This window comes from Staurois parvus, unplaced genomic scaffold (genome assembly GCF_062004578.1).
Source record: "Staurois parvus isolate SC_StPar_1 unplaced genomic scaffold, SC_StPar_1.0 ptg002181l, whole genome shotgun sequence".
In the NCBI taxonomy this organism is placed as follows: Eukaryota; Metazoa; Chordata; class Amphibia; order Anura; family Ranidae; genus Staurois; species Staurois parvus.
This window is the reverse complement of record NW_028319977.1, coordinates 784,916-807,462: the sequence shown is the minus strand read 5'-3', so window position 1 is coordinate 807,462 and position 22,547 is coordinate 784,916. Positions and strand designations below refer to the sequence as shown.

The 22,547-nt window shown below is 49.7% G+C and overlaps 18 non-coding genes across 18 annotated transcripts; 11 read left to right on the top strand and 7 right to left on the bottom strand.

The window, feature by feature from the left end:
- Positions 1-1,017: 1,017 nt before the first annotated feature.
- TRNAY-GUA (transfer RNA tyrosine (anticodon GUA)) lies at positions 1,018-1,103 on the bottom strand. Its single transcript is given in 2 exon segments — positions 1,018-1,053; positions 1,067-1,103. It is a non-coding gene; the product is annotated as a tRNA-Tyr (tRNA).
- Positions 1,104-1,820: 717 nt separating this feature from the next.
- TRNAG-UCC (transfer RNA glycine (anticodon UCC)) lies at positions 1,821-1,892 on the top strand. The gene has a single exon. It is a non-coding gene; the product is annotated as a tRNA-Gly (tRNA).
- A 2,891-nt stretch (positions 1,893-4,783) lies between these two features.
- TRNAK-CUU (transfer RNA lysine (anticodon CUU)) lies at positions 4,784-4,856 on the top strand. The gene has a single exon. It is a non-coding gene; the product is annotated as a tRNA-Lys (tRNA).
- A 273-nt stretch (positions 4,857-5,129) lies between these two features.
- TRNAG-UCC (transfer RNA glycine (anticodon UCC)) lies at positions 5,130-5,201 on the top strand. Its single transcript has one exon. It is a non-coding gene; the product is annotated as a tRNA-Gly (tRNA).
- A 2,902-nt stretch (positions 5,202-8,103) lies between these two features.
- Positions 8,104-8,176, top strand: TRNAK-CUU (transfer RNA lysine (anticodon CUU)). The gene has a single exon. It is a non-coding gene; the product is annotated as a tRNA-Lys (tRNA).
- A 273-nt stretch (positions 8,177-8,449) lies between these two features.
- Positions 8,450-8,521, top strand: TRNAG-UCC (transfer RNA glycine (anticodon UCC)). The gene has a single exon. It is a non-coding gene; the product is annotated as a tRNA-Gly (tRNA).
- Positions 8,522-11,412: 2,891 nt separating this feature from the next.
- TRNAK-CUU (transfer RNA lysine (anticodon CUU)) lies at positions 11,413-11,485 on the top strand. The gene has a single exon. It is a non-coding gene; the product is annotated as a tRNA-Lys (tRNA).
- Positions 11,486-11,758: 273 nt separating this feature from the next.
- TRNAG-UCC (transfer RNA glycine (anticodon UCC)) lies at positions 11,759-11,830 on the top strand. The gene has a single exon. It is a non-coding gene; the product is annotated as a tRNA-Gly (tRNA).
- A 2,229-nt stretch (positions 11,831-14,059) lies between these two features.
- Positions 14,060-14,133, bottom strand: TRNAN-GUU (transfer RNA asparagine (anticodon GUU)). Its single transcript has one exon. It is a non-coding gene; the product is annotated as a tRNA-Asn (tRNA).
- Positions 14,134-14,275: 142 nt separating this feature from the next.
- TRNAY-GUA (transfer RNA tyrosine (anticodon GUA)) lies at positions 14,276-14,361 on the bottom strand. The gene is given in 2 exon segments: positions 14,276-14,311; positions 14,325-14,361. It is a non-coding gene; the product is annotated as a tRNA-Tyr (tRNA).
- A 371-nt stretch (positions 14,362-14,732) lies between these two features.
- Positions 14,733-14,805, top strand: TRNAK-CUU (transfer RNA lysine (anticodon CUU)). The gene has a single exon. It is a non-coding gene; the product is annotated as a tRNA-Lys (tRNA).
- A 273-nt stretch (positions 14,806-15,078) lies between these two features.
- On the top strand, positions 15,079-15,150 carry TRNAG-UCC (transfer RNA glycine (anticodon UCC)). Its single transcript has one exon. It is a non-coding gene; the product is annotated as a tRNA-Gly (tRNA).
- Positions 15,151-17,369: 2,219 nt separating this feature from the next.
- On the bottom strand, positions 17,370-17,443 carry TRNAN-GUU (transfer RNA asparagine (anticodon GUU)). Its single transcript has one exon. It is a non-coding gene; the product is annotated as a tRNA-Asn (tRNA).
- Positions 17,444-17,584: 141 nt separating this feature from the next.
- TRNAY-GUA (transfer RNA tyrosine (anticodon GUA)) lies at positions 17,585-17,670 on the bottom strand. The gene is given in 2 exon segments: positions 17,585-17,620; positions 17,634-17,670. It is a non-coding gene; the product is annotated as a tRNA-Tyr (tRNA).
- A 371-nt stretch (positions 17,671-18,041) lies between these two features.
- TRNAK-CUU (transfer RNA lysine (anticodon CUU)) lies at positions 18,042-18,114 on the top strand. The gene has a single exon. It is a non-coding gene; the product is annotated as a tRNA-Lys (tRNA).
- Positions 18,115-18,387: 273 nt separating this feature from the next.
- TRNAG-UCC (transfer RNA glycine (anticodon UCC)) lies at positions 18,388-18,459 on the top strand. Its single transcript has one exon. It is a non-coding gene; the product is annotated as a tRNA-Gly (tRNA).
- A 2,219-nt stretch (positions 18,460-20,678) lies between these two features.
- Positions 20,679-20,752, bottom strand: TRNAN-GUU (transfer RNA asparagine (anticodon GUU)). Its single transcript has one exon. It is a non-coding gene; the product is annotated as a tRNA-Asn (tRNA).
- A 141-nt stretch (positions 20,753-20,893) lies between these two features.
- TRNAY-GUA (transfer RNA tyrosine (anticodon GUA)) lies at positions 20,894-20,979 on the bottom strand. Its single transcript is given in 2 exon segments — positions 20,894-20,929; positions 20,943-20,979. It is a non-coding gene; the product is annotated as a tRNA-Tyr (tRNA).
- Between the last annotated feature and the right edge of the window lie 1,568 nt (positions 20,980-22,547).

The following is a 22,547-nucleotide window of genomic DNA, read 5'->3' as shown; positions in this document are numbered from 1 at the left end:
AGAGAATCATGAGCAGACCTGACTAATCCATGGCAGCACTCTGTTAAGCAGAATACCACACTGAATTTACCCGACAGCCTCTCTGGTAAGCAGAGACCAACTATACAAATCCTAGCGCATGACTAGGAGAGTGCTACCGTGACATCTCAGGAGGGCTTTGAAAGCTTGTGGCTACCCAGACTGGGTCTTGGTTAAAACCTCCGCAAGGTCAGGGAAACAAACTGGGGAGAAGCAGAACACTAGGAGAAATCTAGTCATCCCGTATGTAACTGGAGCGTCGGAAAAACTCAGAAGGATCTTTAAGAAACATTGCATCCCTGTGTACTTCAAGCCCAGCATAGCCCCGGGGCACACGCTTAAACATTGACACTATCTGTATTCCACATTTTTAACACCTCTATCCAGGCCATTTGACAACAATTGAGGCCTTTGGCCATGTCAATCTAGGCACTTTTAGCTATGCAGGCTTCCTGACACCAACAATGGGATCATGTAAGGTGAAAAAAGGTGCTTCCACAATTCTCACACATCCCCTGGTGTTCAGGTGTGAATAGAAATGCTGGGGTTTGTTCCTGAGACTCAGCGGAAGCGAAGAAGTGGCTTGACTAAACTATGAAAGATCTTGAACATTCCAGAAGAAGAGCAATTGATTGCAACATTATTCTAGTCCGTTTTCAAGGAATGTCTCGAGTGAATGGTTAATCGTCAGCTGTGTGAGACAAGCCAAAGGACGCTATTTGTCTTCTTAGGTTAGGGTGAGACTTGGCAGCGGGCCCTGCTAAGGTAAAGAGAAAGCACGAGCGTCCCTGGGTGGGCTTGAACCACCAACCTTTTGGTTAACAGCCGAACGCGCTAACCGATTGCGCCACAGAGACCACACGACAAGCGTGCTTGAGCTGGCCCAAAGGAGACATGAAAGATGAACTGAAGGTGCCTAAAAAGCTTCCCAATTGCACATTTGTAGAGATAAGAGATTGCCTTCTTTCTAAAAGGCAGAGACGCGGGGTAAAAAGCTCTTCCTTCGAGCCGGAATTGAACCAGCGACCTAAGGATTGCTGCTTTGTCTCTACAGTCCTCCGCTCTACCAGCTGAGCTATCGAAGGGAACTGGGAAGAGCACGTGACACCTTGCATGCTAAGCCAGCGCCGTACACTTTGCATTTGACCTTCTCGGTTGAGGTATTGCTTGATGCCGCCTCGGCCGGAAAGGGCAAATGAATGACTTGGCAGATGTTATGTGGGAGGCTACGGCTTGATGTTTTGCACAGAGAGAAAAGGGTTTGGAATCAGCCAGCGCATTTTGTTGTGATCCTCCAAAGTCACAGCAAAAATGGTGATGTAGCGCCCTGACAGCAAGTGAACAGAGTAGTACTTGGAAGCGCATTGAGTTTAGCCAAAGGAATTATGTCGAAAGCTATCAAAAAGTCTGCGGACTCAGGTGGCTGTGAGAGACCTTGAAGTGCAAAAGTGCTGTAGCACGGCTAGCTCAGTCGGTAGAGCATGAGACTCTTAATCTCAGGGTCGTGGGTTCGAGCCCCACGTTGGGCGTGGGGCACATTCCGTGTCCCTTTTGCCCGAGTGAAAGGCCTTTGCAAAACTTGTATCTCCAGTTCCTTCATGCGCACTGCACAATCACACCTTTACCGTATCTACTGGCTTGGCTTCCTTTCTCTCCACGAATGGGGAAATATTTCTAGCTGATCTTCCTAGTGGTCACTTGGTACGGCAGCGAATGGACCTTGCGCTGGAGGGGGTCCGTGAGTCAATGTCATGTGTGGCCTTAATTGTATGGAGGTAGCAGGATGCCTGGCGCACAGCCTTGCGTTGGTGGTATAGTGGTGAGCATAGCTGCCTTCCAAGCAGTTGACCCGGGTTCGATTCCCGGCCAACGCAATCTCCTTCTTTGCGCCCTTGACAAAATACCACAGGGCCCCAGGTCCTTATCAAAAGCTCCTTAGATGTCTTGCCTTAGTGACGACTGTGGAAATATTCCTCGGCATCCCAACAGGCTCCGGCCTCCTGCTTTAACTCGCTCGCGGGGTACAGCAGTATCAAGCAACAAGGTTCAGGCATTTCAACCACTGATTCCCAAAGAATCAACTCTGTCACACACAGCGTTTCTAAGTATCTGCCTACCATTCTAACACCCTCAACTGGCAAGATAATGCACCATTTGGAAGAATGCTAAAGAATGTGTCAACAAGGAATGTAGACTGAAGTTGGAGCCGGAAGAAACAATCACGTCCCATGATGCCATCGGCCTTTTCACTTGTATACACTTGGCAGAGGCTGTTGAGATTGTAGGAAACATCTGAAAGGAGGTACGTCTCTTGACAGCCAAAAAGAACTAAAGCCTGACCAAGTGCATTCATTGCTGACCCTTGAGCCTTGAATTGTTCCATGGGGAAAAGACCAAGCCGTTTGTAAAGGCATGTGGATTCTACTTGGGTCAAGATTAGAGCATCAGCACCCCACAAGCTTTTAGTGAACCCATAAAGTCAGTGGACAAATACATCAAGTGTACACGGGAAGAGGCACTGAATAGCAAATGCCCCCTTTTGGACGACGTCTTACAAGGCAAGGAAGGGGCTGACTTGGGCATGGAGGTCTCCAGGAAACCTACCCACACAGACCGCTATCTGCCTTTTGACTCACACCACCACCCACTGGAACACGAGCTGGGGGTTCTTAGGACTCTGCAATATCCGGCTGACATGGTAGCAACCAAAAGAGTCTAAAGACAAAAGAACACAGATGCAACGCCACCCTTGCGAGGGACGCTGGCGTGTTTGCCCCGGTTTCCCTTGACTTCGCCCCGCAGCCAGGCACAGTGTATTTCTTCAGCCAAATACACATGCGCGCAAACGCTCCTTGCCTTCAATGACCGGACTAGGGGATGTTTGTTTTTGGAGTTTTCTTGTCGAGCTGGGGATAGGGATGGGGAATTGTAGTAGGATACTCCAAAATGAGAACTTTTCACACTGAAGACATCTAGCTGATCTCTTAGTTAAGCAGTATTGACGTCCTGACTGGCTTGAGGCCCTCAGGTCCACCCACCTGGGGCCTCATGGCAGCCGGCGCCAGGCGAGGCAGCCTGCCTCCAGCCCAGCTGTTCAGTCCTCTCCCAGGAAAGACGCTGAGCCCATGTGCTCGCAGAACATAAATGCCACTCCCAGCATGCCACAGGACTGCCCTCCCTTGCAACTGGCCAGGGCGGTATCCGTATTCACGCTGTTCATTTGCCTAGCCCCTACCCATGTTCTGGAAAGCTCTCACAGCTTCCTGAAGGCGGGAATAACTCAGACAAACTCAAACAACATCAGAGAATCATGAGCAGACCTGACTAATCCATGGCAGCACTCTGTTAAGCAGAATACCACACTGAATTTACCCGACAGCCTCTCTGGTAAGCAGAGACCAACTATACAAATCCTAGCGCATGACTAGGAGAGTGCTACCGTGACATCTCAGGAGGGCTTTGAAAGCTTGTGGCTACCCAGACTGGGTCTTGGTTAAAACCTCCGCAAGGTCAGGGAAACAAACTGGGGAGAAGCAGAACACTAGGAGAAATCTAGTCATCCCGTATGTAACTGGAGCGTCGGAAAAACTCAGAAGGATCTTTAAGAAACATTGCATCCCTGTGTACTTCAAGCCCAGCATAGCCCCGGGGCACACGCTTAAACATTGACACTATCTGTATTCCACGTTTTTAACACCTCTATCCAGGCGATTTGACAACAATTGAGGCCTTTGGCCATGTCAATCTAGGCACTTTTAGCTATGCAGGCTTCCTGACACCAACAATGGGATCATGTAAGGTGAAAAAAGGTGCTTCCACAATTCTCACACATCCCCTGGTGTTCAGGTGTGAATAGAAATGCTGGGGTTTGTTCCTGAGACTCAGCGGAAGCGAAGAAGTGGCTTGACTAAACTATGAAAGATCTTGAACATTCCAGAAGAAGAGCAATTGATTGCGACATTATTCTAGTCCGTTTTCAAGGAATGTCTCGAGTGAATGGTTAATCGTCAGCCGTGTGAGACAAGCCAAAGGACGCTATTTGTCTTCTTAGGTTAGGGTGAGACTTGGCAGCGGGCCCTGCTAAGGTAAAGAGAAAGCACGAGCGTCCCTGGGTGGGCTTGAACCACCAACCTTTCGGTTAACAGCCGAACGCGCTAACCGATTGCACCACAGAGACCACACGACAAGCGTGCTTGAGCTGGCCCAAAGGAGACATGAAAGATGAACTGAAGGTGCCTAAAAAGCTTCCCAATTGCACATTTGTAGAGATAAGAGATTGCCTTCTTTCTAAAAGGCAGAGACGCGGGGTAAAAAGCTCTTCCTTTGAGCCAGCGACCTAAGGATTGCTGCTTTGTCTCTACAGTCCTCCGCTCTACCAGCTGAGCTATCGAAGGGAACTGGGAAGAGCACGTGACACCTTGCATGCTAAGCCAGCGCCGTACACTTTGCATTTGACCTTCTCGGTTGAGGTATTGCTTGATGCCGCCTCGGCCGGAAAGGGCAAATGAATGACTTGGCAGATGTTATGTGGGAGGCTACGGCTTGATGTTTTGCACAGAGAGAAAAGGGTTTGGAATCAGCCAGCGCATTTTGTTGTGATCCTCCAAAGTCACAGCAAAAATGGTGATGTAGCGCCCTGACAGCAAGTGAACAGAGTAGTACTTGGAAGCGCATTGAGTTTAGCCAAAGGAATTATGTCGAAAGCTATCAAAAAGTCTGCGGACTCAGGTGGCTGTGAGAGGCCTTGAAAAGCAAAAGTGCTGTAGCCCGGCTAGCTCAGTCGGTAGAGCATGAGACTCTTAATCTCAGGGTCGTGGGTTCGAACCCCACGTTGGGCGTGGGACACATTCCGTGTCCCTTTTGCCCGAGTGAAAGGCCTTTGCAAAACTTGTATCTCCAGTTCCTTCATGCGCACTGCACAATCACACCTTTACCGTATCTACTGGCTTGGCTTCCTTTCTCTCCACGAATGGGGAAATATTTCTAGCTGATCTTCCTAGTGGTCACTTGGTACGGCAGCGAATGGACCTTGCGCTGGAGGGGGTCCGTGAGTCAATGTCATGTGTGGCCTTAATTGTATAGAGGTAGCAGGATGCCTGGCGCACAGCCTTGCGTTGGTGGTATAGTGGTGAGCATAGCTGCCTTCCAAGCAGTTGACCCGGGTTCGATTCCCGGCCAACGCAATCTCCTTCTTTGCGCCCTTGACAAAATACCACAGGGCCCCAGGTCCTTATCAAAAGCTCCTTAGATGTCTTGCCTTAGTGACGACTGTGGAAATATTCCTCGGCATCCCAACAGGCTCCGGCCTCCTGCTTTAACTCGCTCGCGGGGTACAGCAGTATCAAGCAACAAGGTTCAGGCATTTCAACCACTGATTCCCAAAGAATCAACTCTGTCACACACAGCGTTTCTAAGTATCTGCCTACCATTCTAACACCCTCAACTGGCAAGATAATGCACCATTTGGAAGAATGCTAAAGAATGTGTCAACAAGGAATGTAGACTGAAGTTGGAGCCGGAAGAAACAATCACGTCCCATGATGCCATCGGCCTTTTCACTTGTATACACTTGGCAGAGGCTGTTGAGATTGTGGGAAACATCTGAAAGGAGGTAAGTCTCTTGACAGCCAAAAAGAACTAAAGCCTGACCAAGTGCATTCATTGCTGACCCTTGAGCCTTGAATTGTTCCATGGGGAAAAGACCAAGCCGTTTGTAAAGGCATGTGGATTCTACTTGGGTCAAGATTAGAGCATCAGCACCCCACAAGCTTTTAGTGAACCCATAAAGTCAGTGGACAAATACATCAAGTGTACACGGGAAGAGGCACTGAATAGCAAATGCCCCCTTTTGGACGGCGTCTTACAAGGCAAGGAAGGGGCTGACTTGGGCATGGAGGTCTCCAGGAAACCTACCCACACAGACCGCTATCTGCCTTTTGACTCACACCACCACCCACTGGAACACGAGCTGGGGGTTCTTAGGACTCTGCAATATCCGGCTGACATAGTAGCAACCAAAAGAGTCTAAAGACAAAAGAACACAGATGCAACGCCACCCTTACGAGGGACGCTGGCGTGTTTGCCCCGGTTTCCCTTGACTTCGCCCCGCAGCCAGGCACAGTGTATTTCTTCAGCCAAATACACACGCGTGCAAACGCTCCTTGCCTTCAATGACCGGACTAGGGGATGTTTGTTTTTGGAGTTTTCTTGTCGAGCTGGGGATAGGGATGGGGAATTGTAGTAGGATACTCCAAAATGAGAACTTTTCACACTGAAGACATCTAGCTGATCTCTTAGTTAAGCAGTATTGACGTCCTGACTGGCTCGAGGCCCTCAGGTCCACCCACCTGGGGCCTCATGGCAGCCGGCGCCAGGCGAGGCAGCCTGCCTCCAGCCCAGCTGTTCAGTCCTCTCCCAGGAAAGACGCTGAGCCCATGTGCTCGCAGAACATAAATGCCACTCCCAGCATGCCACAGGACTGCCCTCCCTTGCAACTGGCCAGGGCGGTATCCGTATTCACGCTGTTCATTTGCCTAGCCCCTACCCATGTTCTGGAAAGCTCTCACAGCTTCCTGAAGGCGGGAATAACTCAGACAAACTCAAACAACATCAGAGAATCATGAGCAGACCTGACTAATCCATGGCAGCACTCTGTTAAGCAGAATACCACACTGAATTTACCCGACAGCCTCTCTGGTAAGCAGAGACCAACTATACAAATCCTAGCGCATGACTAGGAGAGTGCTACCGTGACATCTCAGGAGGGCTTTGAAAGCTTGTGGCTACCCAGACTGGGTCTTGGTTAAAACCTCCGCAAGGTCAGGGAAACAAACTGGGGAGAAGCAGAACACTAGGAGAAATCTAGTCATCCCGTATGTAACTGGAGCGTCGGAAAAACTCAGAAGGATCTTTAAGAAACATTGCATCCCTGTGTACTTCAAGCCCAGCATAGCCCCGGGGCACACGCTTAAACATTGACACTATCTGTATTCCACATTTTTAACACCTCTATCCAGGCCATTTGACAACAATTGAGGCCTTTGGCCATGTCAATCTAGGCACTTTTAGCTATGCAGGCTTCCTGACACCAACAATGGGATCATGTAAGGTGAAAAAAGGTGCTTCCACAATTCTCACACATCCCCTGGTGTTCAGGTGTGAATAGAAATGCTGGGGTTTGTTCCTGAGACTCAGCGGAAGCGAAGAAGTGGCTTGACTAAACTATGAAAGATCTTGAACATTCCAGAAGAAGAGCAATTGATTGCAACATTATTCTAGTCCGTTTTCAAGGAATGTCTCGAGTGAATGGTTAATCGTCAGCTGTGTGAGACAAGCCAAAGGACGCTATTTGTCTTCTTAGGTTAGGGTGAGACTTGGCAGCGGGCCCTGCTAAGGTAAAGAGAAAGCACGAGCGTCCCTGGGTGGGCTTGAACCACCAACCTTTTGGTTAACAGCCGAACGCGCTAACCGATTGCGCCACAGAGACCACACGACAAGCGTGCTTGAGCTGGCCCAAAGGAGACATGAAAGATGAACTGAAGGTGCCTAAAAAGCTTCCCAATTGCACATTTGTAGAGATAAGAGATTGCCTTCTTTCTAAAAGGCAGAGACGCGGGGTAAAAAGCTCTTCCTTCAAGCCGGAATTGAACCAGCGACCTAAGGATTGCTGCTTTGTCTCTACAGTCCTCCGCTCTACCAGCTGAGCTATCCAAGGGAACTGGGAAGAGCACGTGACACCTTGCATGCTAAGCCAGCGCCGTACACTTTGCATTTGACCTTCTCGGTTGAGGTATTGCTTGATGCCGCCTCGGCCGGAAAGGGCAAATGAATGACTTGGCAGATGTTATGTGGGAGGCTACGGCTTGATGTTTTGCACAGAGAGAAAAGGGTTTGGAATCAGCCAGCGCATTTTGTTGTGATCCTCCAAAGTCACAGCAAAAATGGTGATGTAGCGCCCTGACAGCAAGTGAACAGAGTAGTACTTGGAAGCGCATTGAGTTTAGCCAAAGGAATTATGTCGAAAGCTATCAAAAAGTCTGCGGACTCAGGTGGCTGTGAGAGGCCTTGAAGTGCAAAAGTGCTGTAGCCCGGCTAGCTCAGTCGGTAGAGCATGAGACTCTTAATCTCAGGGTCGTGGGTTCGAGCCCCACGTTGGGCGTGGGGCACATTCCGTGTCCCTTTTGCCCGAGTGAAAGGCCTTTGCAAAACTTGTATCTCCAGTTCCTTCATGCGCACTGCACAATCACACCTTTACCGTATCTACTGGCTTGGCTTCCTTTCTCTCCACGAATGGGGAAATATTTCTAGCTGATCTTCCTAGTGGTCACTTGGTACGGCAGCGAATGGACCTTGCGCTGGAGGGGGTCCGTGAGTCAATGTCATGTGTGGCCTTAATTGTATGGAGGTAGCAGGATGCCTGGCGCACAGCCTTGCGTTGGTGGTATAGTGGTGAGCATAGCTGCCTTCCAAGCAGTTGACCCGGGTTCGATTCCCGGCCAACGCAATCTCCTTCTTTGCGCCCTTGACAAAATACCACAGGGCCCCAGGTCCTTATCAAAAGCTCCTTAGATGTCTTGCCTTAGTGACGACTGTGGAAATATTCCTCGGCATCCCAACAGGCTCCGGCCTCCTGCTTTAACTCGCTCGCGGGGTACAGCAGTATCAAGCAACAAGGTTCAGGCATTTCAACCACTGATTCCCAAAGAATCAACTCTGTCACACACAGCGTTTCTAAGTATCTGCCTACCATTCTAACACCCTCAACTGGCAAGATAATGCACCATTTGGAAGAATGCTAAAGAATGTGTCAACAAGGAATGTAGACTGAAGTTGGAGCCGGAAGAAACAATCACGTCCCATGATGCCATCGGCCTTTTCACTTGTATACACTTGGCAGAGGCTGTTGAGATTGTAGGAAACATCTGAAAGGAGGTACGTCTCTTGACAGCCAAAAAGAACTAAAGCCTGACCAAGTGCATTCATTGCTGACCCTTGAGCCTTGAATTGTTCCATGGGGAAAAGACCAAGCCGTTTGTAAAGGCATGTGGATTCTACTTGGGTCAAGATTAGAGCATCAGCACCCCACAAGCTTTTAGTGAACCCATAAAGTCAGTGGACAAATACATCAAGTGTACACGGGAAGAGGCACTGAATAGCAAATGCCCCCTTTTGGACGACGTCTTACAAGGCAAGGAAGGGGCTGACTTGGGCATGGAGGTCTCCAGGAAACCTACCCACACAGACCGCTATCTGCCTTTTGACTCACACCACCACCCACTGGAACACGAGCTGGGGGTTCTTAGGACTCTGCAATATCCGGCTGACATGGTAGCAACCAAAAGAGTCTAAAGACAAAAGAACACAGATGCAACGCCACCCTTGCGAGGGACGCTGGCGTGTTTGCCCCGGTTTCCCTTGACTTCGCCCCGCAGCCAGGCACAGTGTATTTCTTCAGCCAAATACACATGCGCGCAAACGCTCCTTGCCTTCAATGACCGGACTAGGGGATGTTTGTTTTTGGAGTTTTCTTGTCGAGCTGGGGATAGGGATGGGGAATTGTAGTAGGATACTCCAAAATGAGAACTTTTCACACTGAAGACATCTAGCTGATCTCTTAGTTAAGCAGTATTGACGTCCTGACTGGCTTGAGGCCCTCAGGTCCACCCACCTGGGGCCTCATGGCAGCCGGCGCCAGGCGAGGCAGCCTGCCTCCAGCCCAGCTGTTCAGTCCTCTCCCAGGAAAGACGCTGAGCCCATGTGCTCGCAGAACATAAATGCCACTCCCAGCATGCCACAGGACTGCCCTCCCTTGCAACTGGCCAGGGCGGTATCCGTATTCACGCTGTTCATTTGCCTAGCCCCTACCCATGTTCTGGAAAGCTCTCACAGCTTCCTGAAGGCGGGAATAACTCAGACAAACTCAAACAACATCAGAGAATCATGAGCAGACCTGACTAATCCATGGCAGCACTCTGTTAAGCAGAATACCACACTGAATTTACCCGACAGCCTCTCTGGTAAGCAGAGACCAACTATACAAATCCTAGCGCATGACTAGGAGAGTGCTACCGTGACATCTCAGGAGGGCTTTGAAAGCTTGTGGCTACCCAGACTGGGTCTTGGTTAAAACCTCCGCAAGGTCAGGGAAACAAACTGGGGAGAAGCAGAACACTAGGAGAAATCTAGTCATCCCGTATGTAACTGGAGCGTCGGAAAAACTCAGAAGGATCTTTAAGAAACATTGCATCCCTGTGTACTTCAAGCCCAGCATAGCCCCAGGGCACACGCTTAAACATTGACACTATCTGTATTCCACGTTTTTAACACCTCTATCCAGGCGATTTGACAACAATTGAGGCCTTTGGCCATGTCAATCTAGGCACTTTTAGCTATGCAGGCTTCCTGACACCAACAATGGGATCATGTAAGGTGAAAAAAGGTGCTTCCACAATTCTCACACATCCCCTGGTGTTCAGGTGTGAATAGAAATGCTGGGGTTTGTTCCTGAGACTCAGCGGAAGCGAAGAAGTGGCTTGACTAAACTATGAAAGATCTTGAACATTCCAGAAGAAGAGCAATTGATTGCGACATTATTCTAGTCCGTTTTCAAGGAATGTCTCGAGTGAATGGTTAATCGTCAGCCGTGTGAGACAAGCCAAAGGACGCTATTTGTCTTCTTAGGTTAGGGTGAGACTTGGCAGCGGGCCCTGCTAAGGTAAAGAGAAAGCACGAGCGTCCCTGGGTGGGCTTGAACCACCAACCTTTCGGTTAACAGCCGAACGCGCTAACCGATTGCACCACAGAGACCACACGACAAGCGTGCTTGAGCTGGCCCAAAGGAGACATGAAAGATGAACTGAAGGTGCCTAAAAAGCTTCCCAATTGCACATTTGTAGAGATAAGAGATTGCCTTCTTTCTAAAAGGCAGAGACGCGGGGTAAAAAGCTCTTCCTTTGAGCCAGCGACCTAAGGATTGCTGCTTTGTCTCTACAGTCCTCCGCTCTACCAGCTGAGCTATCGAAGGGAACTGGGAAGAGCACGTGACACCTTGCATGCTAAGCCAGCGCCGTACACTTTGCATTTGACCTTCTCGGTTGAGGTATTGCTTGATGCCGCCTCGGCCGGAAAGGGCAAATGAATGACTTGGCAGATGTTATGTGGGAGGCTACGGCTTGATGTTTTGCACAGAGAGAAAAGGGTTTGGAATCAGCCAGCGCATTTTGTTGTGATCCTCCAAAGTCACAGCAAAAATGGTGATGTAGCGCCCTGACAGCAAGTGAACAGAGTAGTACTTGGAAGCGCATTGAGTTTAGCCAAAGGAATTATGTCGAAAGCTATCAAAAAGTCTGCGGACTCAGGTGGCTGTGAGAGGCCTTGAAGAGCAAAAGTGCTGTAGCCCGGCTAGCTCAGTCGGTAGAGCATGAGACTCTTAATCTCAGGGTCGTGGGTTCGAACCCCACGTTGGGCGTGGGACACATTCCGTGTCCCTTTTGCCCGAGTGAAAGGCCTTTGCAAAACTTGTATCTCCAGTTCCTTCATGCGCACTGCACAATCACACCTTTACCGTATCTACTGGCTTGGCTTCCTTTCTCTCCACGAATGGGGAAATATTTCTAGCTGATCTTCCTAGTGGTCACTTGGTACGGCAGCGAATGGACCTTGTGCTGGAGGGGGTCCGTGAGTCAATGTCATGTGTGGCCTTAATTGTATAGAGGTAGCAGGATGCCTGGCGCACAGCCTTGCGTTGGTGGTATAGTGGTGAGCATAGCTGCCTTCCAAGCAGTTGACCCGGGTTCGATTCCCGGCCAACGCAATCTCCTTCTTTGCGCCCTTGACAAAATACCACAGGGCCCCAGGTCCTTATCAAAAGCTCCTTAGATGTCTTGCCTTAGTGACGACTGTGGAAATATTCCTCGGCATCCCAACAGGCTCCGGCCTCCTGCTTTAACTCGCTCGCGGGGTACAGCAGTATCAAGCAACAAGGTTCAGGCATTTCAACCACTGATTCCCAAAGAATCAACTCTGTCACACACAGCGTTTCTAAGTATCTGCCTACCATTCTAACACCCTCAACTGGCAAGATAATGCACCATTTGGAAGAATGCTAAAGAATGTGTCAACAAGGAATGTAGACTGAAGTTGGAGCCGGAAGAAACAATCACGTCCCATGATGCCATCGGCCTTTTCACTTGCATACACTTGGCAGAGGCTGTTGAGATTGTGGGAAACATCTGAAAGGAGGTAAGTCTCTTGACAGCCAAAAAGAACTAAAGCCTGACCAAGTGCATTCATTGCTGACCCTTGAGCCTTGAATTGTTCCATGGGGAAAAGACCAAGCCGTTTGTAAAGGCATGTGGATTCTACTTGGGTCAAGATTAGAGCATCAGCACCCCACAAGCTTTTAGTGAACCCATAAAGTCAGTGGACAAATACATCAAGTGTACACGGGAAGAGGCACTGAATAGCAAATGCCCCCTTTTGGACGGCGTCTTACAAGGCAAGGAAGGGGCTGACTTGGGCATGGAGGTCTCCAGGAAACCTACCCACACAGACCGCTATCTGCCTTTTGACTCACACCACCACCCACTGGAACACGAGCTGGGGGTTCTTAGGACTCTGCAATATCCGGCTGACATAGTAGCAACCAAAAGAGTCTAAAGACAAAAGAACACAGATGCAACGCCACCCTTACGAGGGACGCTGGCGTGTTTGCCCCGGTTTCCCTTGACTTCGCCCCGCAGCCAGGCACAGTGTATTTCTTCAGCCAAATACACACGCGCGCAAACGCTCCTTGCCTTCAATGACCGGACTAGGGGATGTTTGTTTTTGGAGTTTTCTTGTCGAGCTGGGGATAGGGATGGGGAATTGTAGTAGGATACTCCAAAATGAGAACTTTTCACACTGAAGACATCTAGCTGATCTCTTAGTTAAGCAGTATTGACGTCCTGACTGGCTTGAGGCCCTCAGGTCCACCCACCTGGGGCCTCATGGCAGCCGGCGCCAGGCGAGGCAGCCTGCCTCCAGCCCAGCTGTTCAGTCCTCTCCCAGGAAAGACGCTGAGCCCATGTGCTCGCAGAACATAAATGCCACTCCCAGCATGCCACAGGACTGCCCTCCCTTGCAACTGGCCAGGGCGGTATCCGTATTCACGCTGTTCATTTGCCTAGCCCCTACCCATGTTCTGGAAAGCTCTCACAGCTTCCTGAAGGCGGGAATAACTCAGACAAACTCAAACAACATCAGAGAATCATGAGCAGACCTGACTAATCCATGGCAGCACTCTGTTAAGCAGAATACCACACTGAATTTACCCGACAGCCTCTCTGGTAAGCAGAGACCAACTATACAAATCCTAGCGCATGACTAGGAGAGTGCTACCGTGACATCTCAGGAGGGCTTTGAAAGCTTGTGGCTACCCAGACTGGGTCTTGGTTAAAACCTCCGCAAGGTCAGGGAAACAAACTGGGGAGAAGCAGAACACTAGGAGAAATCTAGTCATCCCGTATGTAACTGGAGCGTCGGAAAAACTCAGAAGGATCTTTAAGAAACATTGCATCCCTGTGTACTTCAAGCCCAGCATAGCCCCGGGGCACACGCTTAAACATTGACACTATCTGTATTCCACGTTTTTAACACCTCTATCCAGGCCATTTGACAACAATTGAGGCCTTTGGCCATGTCAATCTAGGCACTTTTAGCTATGCAGGCTTCCTGACACCAACAATGGGATCATGTAAGGTGAAAAAAGGTGCTTCCACAATTCTCACACATCCCCTGGTGTTCAGGTGTGAATAGAAATGCTGGGGTTTGTTCCTGAGACTCAGCGGAAGCGAAGAAGTGGCTTGACTAACCTATGAAAGATCTTGAACATTCCAGAAGAAGAGCAATTGATTGCGACATTATTCTAGTCCGTTTTCAAGGAATGTCTCGAGTGAATGGTTAATCGTCAGCCGTGTGAGACAAGCCAAAGGACGCTATTTGTCTTCTTAGGTTAGGGTGAGACTTGGCAGCGGGCCCTGCTAAGGTAAGGAGAAAGCACGAGCGTCCCTGGGTGGGCTTGAACCACCAACCTTTCGGTTAACAGCCGAACGCGCTAACCGATTGCGCCACAGAGACCACACGACAAGCGTGCTTGAGCTGACCCAAAGGAGACATGAAAGATGAACTGAAGGTGCCTAAAAAGCTTCCCAATTGCACATTTGTAGTGATAAGAGATTGCCTTCTTTCTAAAAGGCAGAGACGTGGGGTAAAAAGCTCTTCCTTCGAGCCGGAATTGAACCAGCGACCTAAGGATTGCTGCTTTGTCTCTACAGTCCTCCGCTCTACCAGCTGAGCTATCGAAGGGAACTGGAAAGAGCACGTGACACCTTGCATGCTAAGCCAGCGCCGTACACTTTGCATTTGACCTTCTCGGTTGAGGTATTGCTTGATGCCGCCTCGGCCGGAAAGGGCAAATGAATGACTTGGCAGATGTTATGTGGGAGGCTACGGCTTGATGTTTTGCACAGAGAGAAAAGGGTTTGGAATCAGCCAGCGCATTTTGTTGTGATCCTCCAAAGTCACAGCAAAAATGGTGATGTAGCGCCCTGACAGCAAGTGAACAGAGTAGTACTTGGAAGCGCATTGAGTTTAGCCAAAGGAATTATGTCGAAAGCTATCAAAAAGTCTGCGCACTCAGGTGGCTGTGAGAGGCCTTGAAGAGCAAAAGTGCTGTAGCCCGGCTAGCTCAGTCGGTAGAGCATGAGACTCTTAATCTCAGGGTCGTGGGTTCGAGCCCCACGTTGGGCGTGGGACACATTCCGTGTCCCTTTTGCCCGAGTGAAAGGCCTTTGCAAAACTTGTATCTCCAGTTCCTTCATGCGCACTGCACAATCACACCTTTACCGTATCTACTGGCTTGGCTTCCTTTCTCTCCACGAATGGGGAAATATTTCTAGCTGATCTTCCTAGTGGTCACTTGGTACGGCAGCGAATGGACCTTGCGCTGGAGGGGGTCCGTGAGTCAATGTCATGTGTGGCCTTAATTGTATAGAGGTAGCAGGATGCCTGGCGCACAGCCTTGCGTTGGTGGTATAGTGGTGAGCATAGCTGCCTTCCAAGCAGTTGACCCGGGTTCGATTCCCGGCCAACGCAATCTCCTTCTTTGCGCCCTTGACAAAATACCACAGGGCCCCAGGTCCTTATCAAAAGCTCCTTAGATGTCTTGCCTTAGTGACGACTGTGGAAATATTCCTCGGCATCCCAACAGGCTCCGGCCTCCTGCTTTAACTCGCTCGCGGGGTACAGCAGTATCAAGCAACAAGGTTCAGGCATTTCAACCACTGATTCCCAAAGAATCAACTCTGTCACACACAGCGTTTCAAAAGTATCTGCCTACCATTCTAACACCCTCAACTGGCAAGATAATGCACCATTTGGAAGAATGCTAAAGAATGTGTCAACAAGGAATGTAGACTGAAGTTGGAGCCGGAAGAAACAATCACGTCCCATGATGCCATCGGCCTTTTCACTTGTATACACTTGGCAGAGGCTGTTGAGATTGTGGGAAACATCTGAAAGGAGGTAAGTCTCTTGACAGCCAAAAAGAACTAAAGCCTGACCAAGTGCATTCATTGCTGACCCTTGAGCCTTGAATTGTTCCATGGGGAAAAGACCAAGCCATTTGTAAAGGCATGTGGATTCTACTTGGGTCAAGATTAGAGCATCAGCACCCCACAAGCTTTTAGTGAACCCATAAAGTCAGTGGACAAATATATCAAGTGTACACGGGAAGAGGCACTGAATAGCAAATGCCCCCTTTTGGACGGCGTCTTACAAGGCAAGGAAGGGGCTGACTTGGGCATGGAGGTCTCCAGGAAACCTACCCACACAGACCGCTATCTGCCTTTTGACTCACACCACCACCCACTGGAACACGAGCTGGTTCTTAGGACTCTGCAATATCCGGCTGACATGGTAGCAACCAAAAGAGTCTAAAGACAAAAGAACACAGATGCAACGCCACCCTTGCGAGGGACGCTGGCGTGTTTGCCCCGGTTTCCCTTGACTTCGCCCTGCAGCCAGGCACAGTGTATTTCTTCAGCCAAATACACACGCGCGCAAACGCTCCTTGCCTTCAATGACCGGACTAGGGGATGTTTGTTTTTGGAGTTTTCTTGTCGAGCTGGGGATAGGGATGGGGAATTGTAGTAGGATACTCCAAAATGAGAACTTTTCACACTGAAGACATCTAGCTGATCTCTTAGTTAAGCAGTATTGACGTCCTGACTGGCTTGAGGCCCTCAGGTCCACCCACCTGGGGCCTCATGGCAGCCGGCGCCAGGCGAGGCAGCCTGCCTCCAGCCCAGCTGTTCAGTCCTCTCCCAGGAAAGACGCTGAGCCCATGTGCTCGCAGAACATAAATGCCACTCCCAGCATGCCACAGGACTGCCCTCCCTTGCAACTGGCCAGGGCGGTATCCGTATTCACGCTGTTCATTTGCCTAGCCCCTACCCATGTTCTGGAAAGCTCTCACAGCTTCCTGAAGGCGGGAATAACTCAGACAAACTCAAACAACATCAGAGAATCATGAGCAGACCTGACTAATCCATGGCAGCACTCTGTTAAGCAGAATACCACACTGAATTTACCCGACAGCCTCTCTGGTAAGCAGAGACCAACTATACAAATCCTAGCGCATGACTAGGAGAGTGCTACCGTGACATCTCAGGAGGGCTTTGAAAGCTTGTGGCTACCCAGACTGGGTCTTGGTTAAAACCTCCGCAAGGTCAGGGAAACAAACTGGGGAGAAGCAGAACACTAGGAGAAATCTAGTCATCCCGTATGTAACTGGAGCGTCGGAAAAACTCAGAAGGATCTTTAAGAAACATTGCATCCCTGTGTACTTCAAGCCCAGCATAGCCCCGGGGCACACGCTTAAACATTGACACTATCTGTATTCCACGTTTTTAACACCTCTATCCAGGCCATTTGACAACAATTGAGGCCTTTGGCCATGTCAATCTAGGCACTTTTAGCTATGCAGGCTTCCTGACACCAACAATGGGATCATGTAAGGTGAAAAAAGGTGCTTCCACAATTCTCACACATCCCCTGGTGTTCAGGTGTGAATAGAAATGCTGGGGTTTGTTCCTGAGACTCAGCGGAAGCGAAGAAGTGGCTTGACTAAACTATGAAAGATCTTGAACATTCCAGAAGAAGAGCAATTGATTGCGACATTATTCTAGTCCGTTTTCAAGGAATGTCTCGAGTGAATGGTTAATCGTCAGCCGTGTGAGACAAGCCAAAGGACGCTATTTGTCTTCTTAGGTTAGGGTGAGACTTGGCAGCGGGCCCTGCTAAGGTAAAGAGAAAGTCCCTGGGTGGGCTTGAACCACCAACCTTTCGGTTAACAGCCGAACGCGCTAACCGATTGCGCCACAGAGACCACACGACAAGCGCGCTTGAGCTGGCCCAAAGGAGACATGAAAGATGAACTGAAGGTGCCTAAAAAGCTTCCCAATTGCACATTTGTAGAGATAAGAGATTGCCTTCTTTCTAAAAGTAGAGACGCGGGGTAAAAAGCTCTTCCTTCGAGCCGGAATTGAACCAGCGACCTAAGGATTGCTGCTTTGTCTCTACAGTCCTCCGCTCTACCAGCTGAGCTATCGAAGGGAACTGGGAAGAGCACGTGACACCTTGCATGCTAAGCCAGCGCCGTACACTTTGCATTTGACCTTCTCGGTTGAGGTATTGCTTGATGCCGCCTCGGCCGGAAAGGGCAAATGAATGACTTGGCAGATGTTATGTGGGAGGCTACGGCTTGATGTTTTGCACAGAGAGAAAAGGGTTTGGAATCAGCCAGCGCATTTTGTTGTGATCCTCCAAAGTCACAGCAAAAATGGTGATGTAGCGCCCTGACAGCAAGTGAACAGAGTAGTACTTGGAAGCGCATTGAGTTTAGCCAAAGGAATTATGTCGAAAGCTATCAAAAAGTCTGCGGACTCAGGTGGCTGTGAGAGGCCTTGAAGAGCAAAAGTGCTGTAGCCCGGCTAGCTCAGTCGGTAGAGCATGAGACTCTTAATCTCAGGGTCGTGGGTTCGAGCCCCACGTTGGGCGTGGGACACATTCCGTGTCCCTTTTGCCCGAGTGAAAGGCCTTTGCAAAACTTGTATCTCCAGTTCCTTCATGCGCACTGCACAATCACACCTTTACCGTATCTACTGGCTTGGCTTCCTTTCTCTCCACGAATGGGGAAATATTTCTAGCTGATCTTCCTAGTGGTCACTTGGTACGGCAGCGAATGGACCTTGCGCTGGAGGGGGTCCGTGAGTCAATGTCATGTGTGGCCTTAATTGTATAGAGGTAGCAGGATGCCTGGCGCACAGCCTTGCGTTGGTGGTATAGTGGTGAGCATAGCTGCCTTCCAAGCAGTTGACCCGGGTTCGATTCCCGGCCAACGCAATCTCCTTCTTTGCGCCCTTGACAAAATACCACAGGGCCCCAGGTCCTTATCAAAAGCTCCTTAGATGTCTTGCCTTAGTGACGACTGTGGAAATATTCCTCGGCATCCCAACAGGCTCCGGCCTCCTGCTTTAACTCGCTCGCGGGGTACAGCAGTATCAAGCAACAAGGTTCAGGCATTTCAACCACTGATTCCCAAAGAATCAACTCTGTCACACACAGCGTTTCAAAAGTATCTGCCTACCATTCTAACACCCTCAACTGGCAAGATAATGCACCATTTGGAAGAATGCTAAAGAATGTGTCAACAAGGAATGTAGACTGAAGTTGGAGCCGGAAGAAACAATCACGTCCCATGATGCCATCGGCCTTTTCACTTGTATACACTTGGCAGAGGCTGTTGAGATTGTGGGAAACATCTGAAAGGAGGTAAGTCTCTTGACAGCCAAAAAGAACTAAAGCCTGACCAAGTGCATTCATTGCTGACCCTTGAGCCTTGAATTGTTCCATGGGGAAAAGACCAAGCCGTTTGTAATGGCATGTGGATTCTACTTGGGTCAAGATTAGAGCATCAACACCCCACAAGCTTTTAGTGAACCCATAAAGTCAGTGGACAAATATATCAAGTGTACACGGGAAGAGGCACTGAATAGCAAATGCCCCCTTTTGGACGGCGTCTTACAAGGCAAGGAAGGGGCTGACTTGGGCATGGAGGTCTCCAGGAAACCTACCCACACAGACCGCTATCTGCCTTTTGACTCACACCACCACCCACTGGAACACGAGCTGGTTCTTAGGACTCTGCAATATCCGGCTGACATGGTAGCAACCAAAAGAGTCTAAAGACAAAAGAACACAGATGCAACGCCACCCTTGCGAGGGACGCTGGCGTGTTTGCCCCGGTTTCCCTTGACTTCGCCCCGCAGCCAGGCACAGTGTATTTCTTCAGCCAAATACACACGCGCGCAAACGCTCCTTGCCTTCAATGACCGGACTAGGGGATGTTTGTTTTTGGAGTTTTCTTGTCGAGCTGGGGATAGGGATGGGGAATTGTAGTAGGATACTCCAAAATGAGAACTTTTCACACTGAAGACATCTAGCTGATCTCTTAGTTAAGCAGTATTGACGTCCTGACTGGCTTGAGGCCCTCAGGTCCACCCACCTGGGGCCTCATGGCAGCCGGCGCCAGGCGAGGCAGCCTGCCTCCAGCCCAGCTGTTCAGTCCTCTCCCAGGAAAGACGCTGAGCCCATGTGCTCGCAGAACATAAATGCCACTCCCAGCATGCCACAGGACTGCCCTCCCTTGCAACTGGCCAGGGCGGTATCCGTATTCACGCTGTTCATTTGCCTAGCCCCTACCCATGTTCTGGAAAGCTCTCACAGCTTCCTGAAGGCGGGAATAACTCAGACAAACTCAAACAACATCAGAGAATCATGAGCAGACCTGACTAATCCATGGCAGCACTCTGTTAAGCAGAATACCACACTGAATTTACCCGACAGCCTCTCTGGTAAGCAGAGACCAACTATACAAATCCTAGCGCATGACTAGGAGAGTGCTACCGTGACATCTCAGGAGGGCTTTGAAAGCTTGTGGCTACCCAGACTGGGTCTTGGTTAAAACCTCCGCAAGGTCAGGGAAACAAACTGGGGAGAAGCAGAACACTAGGAGAAATCTAGTCATCCCGTATGTAACTGGAGCGTTGGAAAAACTCAGAAGGATCTTTAAGAAACATTGCATCCCTGTGTACTTCAAGCCCAGCATAGCCCCGGGGCACACGCTTAAACATTGACACTATCTGTATTCCACGTTTTTAACACCTCTATCCAGGCCATTTGACAACAATTGAGGCCTTTGGCCATGTCAATCTAGGCACTTTTAGCTATGCAGGCTTCCTGACACCAACAATGGGATCATGTAAGGTGAAAAAAGGTGCTTCCACAATTCTCACACATCCCCTGGTGTTCAGGTGTGAATAGAAATGCTGGGGTTTGTTCCTGAGACTCAGCGGAAGCGAAGAAGTGGCTTGACTAAACTATGAAAGATCTTGAACATTCCAGAAGAAGAGCAATTGATTGCGACATTATTCTAGTCCGTTTTCAAGGAATGTCTCGAGTGAATGGTTAATCGTCAGCCGTGTGAGACAAGCCAAAGGACGCTATTTGTCTTCTTAGGTTAGGGTGAGACTTGGCAGCGGGCCCTGCTAAGGTAAAGAGAAAGTCCCTGGGTGGGCTTGAACCACCAACCTTTCGGTTAACAGCCGAACGCGCTAACCGATTGCGCCACAGAGACCACACGACAAGCGCGCTTGAGCTGGCCCAAAGGAGACATGAAAGATGAACTGAAGGTGCCTAAAAAGCTTCCCAATTGCACATTTGTAGAGATAAGAGATTGCCTTCTTTCTAAAAGTAGAGACGCGGGGTAAAAAGCTCTTCCTTCGAGCCGGAATTGAACCAGCGACCTAAGGATTGCTGCTTTGTCTCTACAGTCCTCCGCTCTACCAGCTGAGCTATCGAAGGGAACTGGGAAGAGCACGTGACACCTTGCATGCTAAGCCAGCGCCGTACACTTTGCATTTGACCTTCTCGGTTGAGGTATTGCTTGATGCCGCCTCGGCCGGAAAGGGCAAATGAATGACTTGGCAGATGTTATGTGGGAGGCTACGGCTTGATGTTTTGCACAGAGAGAAAAGGGTTTGGAATCAGCCAGCGCATTTTGTTGTGATCCTCCAAAGTCACAGCAAAAATGGTGATGTAGCGCCCTGACAGCAAGTGAACAGAGTAGTACTTGGAAGCGCATTGAGTTTAGCCAAAGGAATTATGTCGAAAGCTATCAAAAAGTCTGCGGACTCAGGTGGCTGTGAGAGGCCTTGAAGAGCAAAAGTGCTGTAGCCCGGCTAGCTCAGTCGGTAGAGCATGAGACTCTTAATCTCAGGGTCGTGGGTTCGAGCCCCACGTTGGGTGTGGGACACATTCCGTGTCCCTTTTGCCCGAGTGAAAGGCCTTTGCAAAACTTGTATCTCCAGTTCCTTCATGCGCACTGCACAATCACACCTTTACCGTATCTACTGGCTTGGCTTCCTTTCTCTCCACGAATGGGGAAATATTTCTAGCTGATCTTCCTAGTGGTCACTTGGTACGGCAGCGAATGGACCTTGCGCTGGAGGGGGTCCGTGAGTCAATGTCATGTGTGGCCTTAATTGTATAGAGGTAGCAGGATGCCTGGCGCACAGCCTTGCGTTGGTGGTATAGTGCTGAGCATAGCTGCCTTCCAAGCAGTTGACCCGGGTTCGATTCCCGGCCAACGCAATCTCCTTCTTTGCGCCCTTGACAAAATACCACAGGGCCCCAGGTCCTTATCAAAAGCTCCTTAGATGTCTTGCCTTAGTGACGACTGTGGAAATATTCCTCGGCATCCCAACAGGCTCCGGCCTCCTGCTTTAACTCGCTCGCGGGGTACAGCAGTATCAAGCAACAAGGTTCAGGCATTTCAACCACTGATTCCCAAAGAATCAACTCTGTCACACACAGCGTTTCAAAAGTATCTGCCTACCATTCTAACACCCTCAACTGGCAAGATAATGCACCATTTGGAAGAATGCTAAAGAATGTGTCAACAAGGAATGTAGACTGAAGTTGGAGCCGGAAGAAACAATCACGTCCCATGATGCCATCGGCCTTTTCACTTGTATACACTTGGCAGAGGCTGTTGAGATTGTGGGAAACATCTGAAAGGAGGTAAGTCTCTTGACAGCCAAAAAGAACTAAAGCCTGACCAAGTGCATTCATTGCTGACCCTTGAGCCTTGAATTGTTCCATGGGGAAAAGACCAAGCCGTTTGTAAAGGCATGTGGATTCTACTTGGGTCAAGATTAGAGCATCAGCACCCCACAAGCTTTTAGTGAAGCCATAAAGTCAGTGGACAAATATATCAAGTGTACACGGGAAGAGGCACTGAATAGCAAATGCCCCCTTTTGGACGGCGTCTTACAAGGCAAGGAAGGGGCTGACTTGGGCATGGAGGTCTCCAGGAAACCTACCCACACAGACCGCTATCTGCCTTTTGACTCACACCACCACCCACTGGA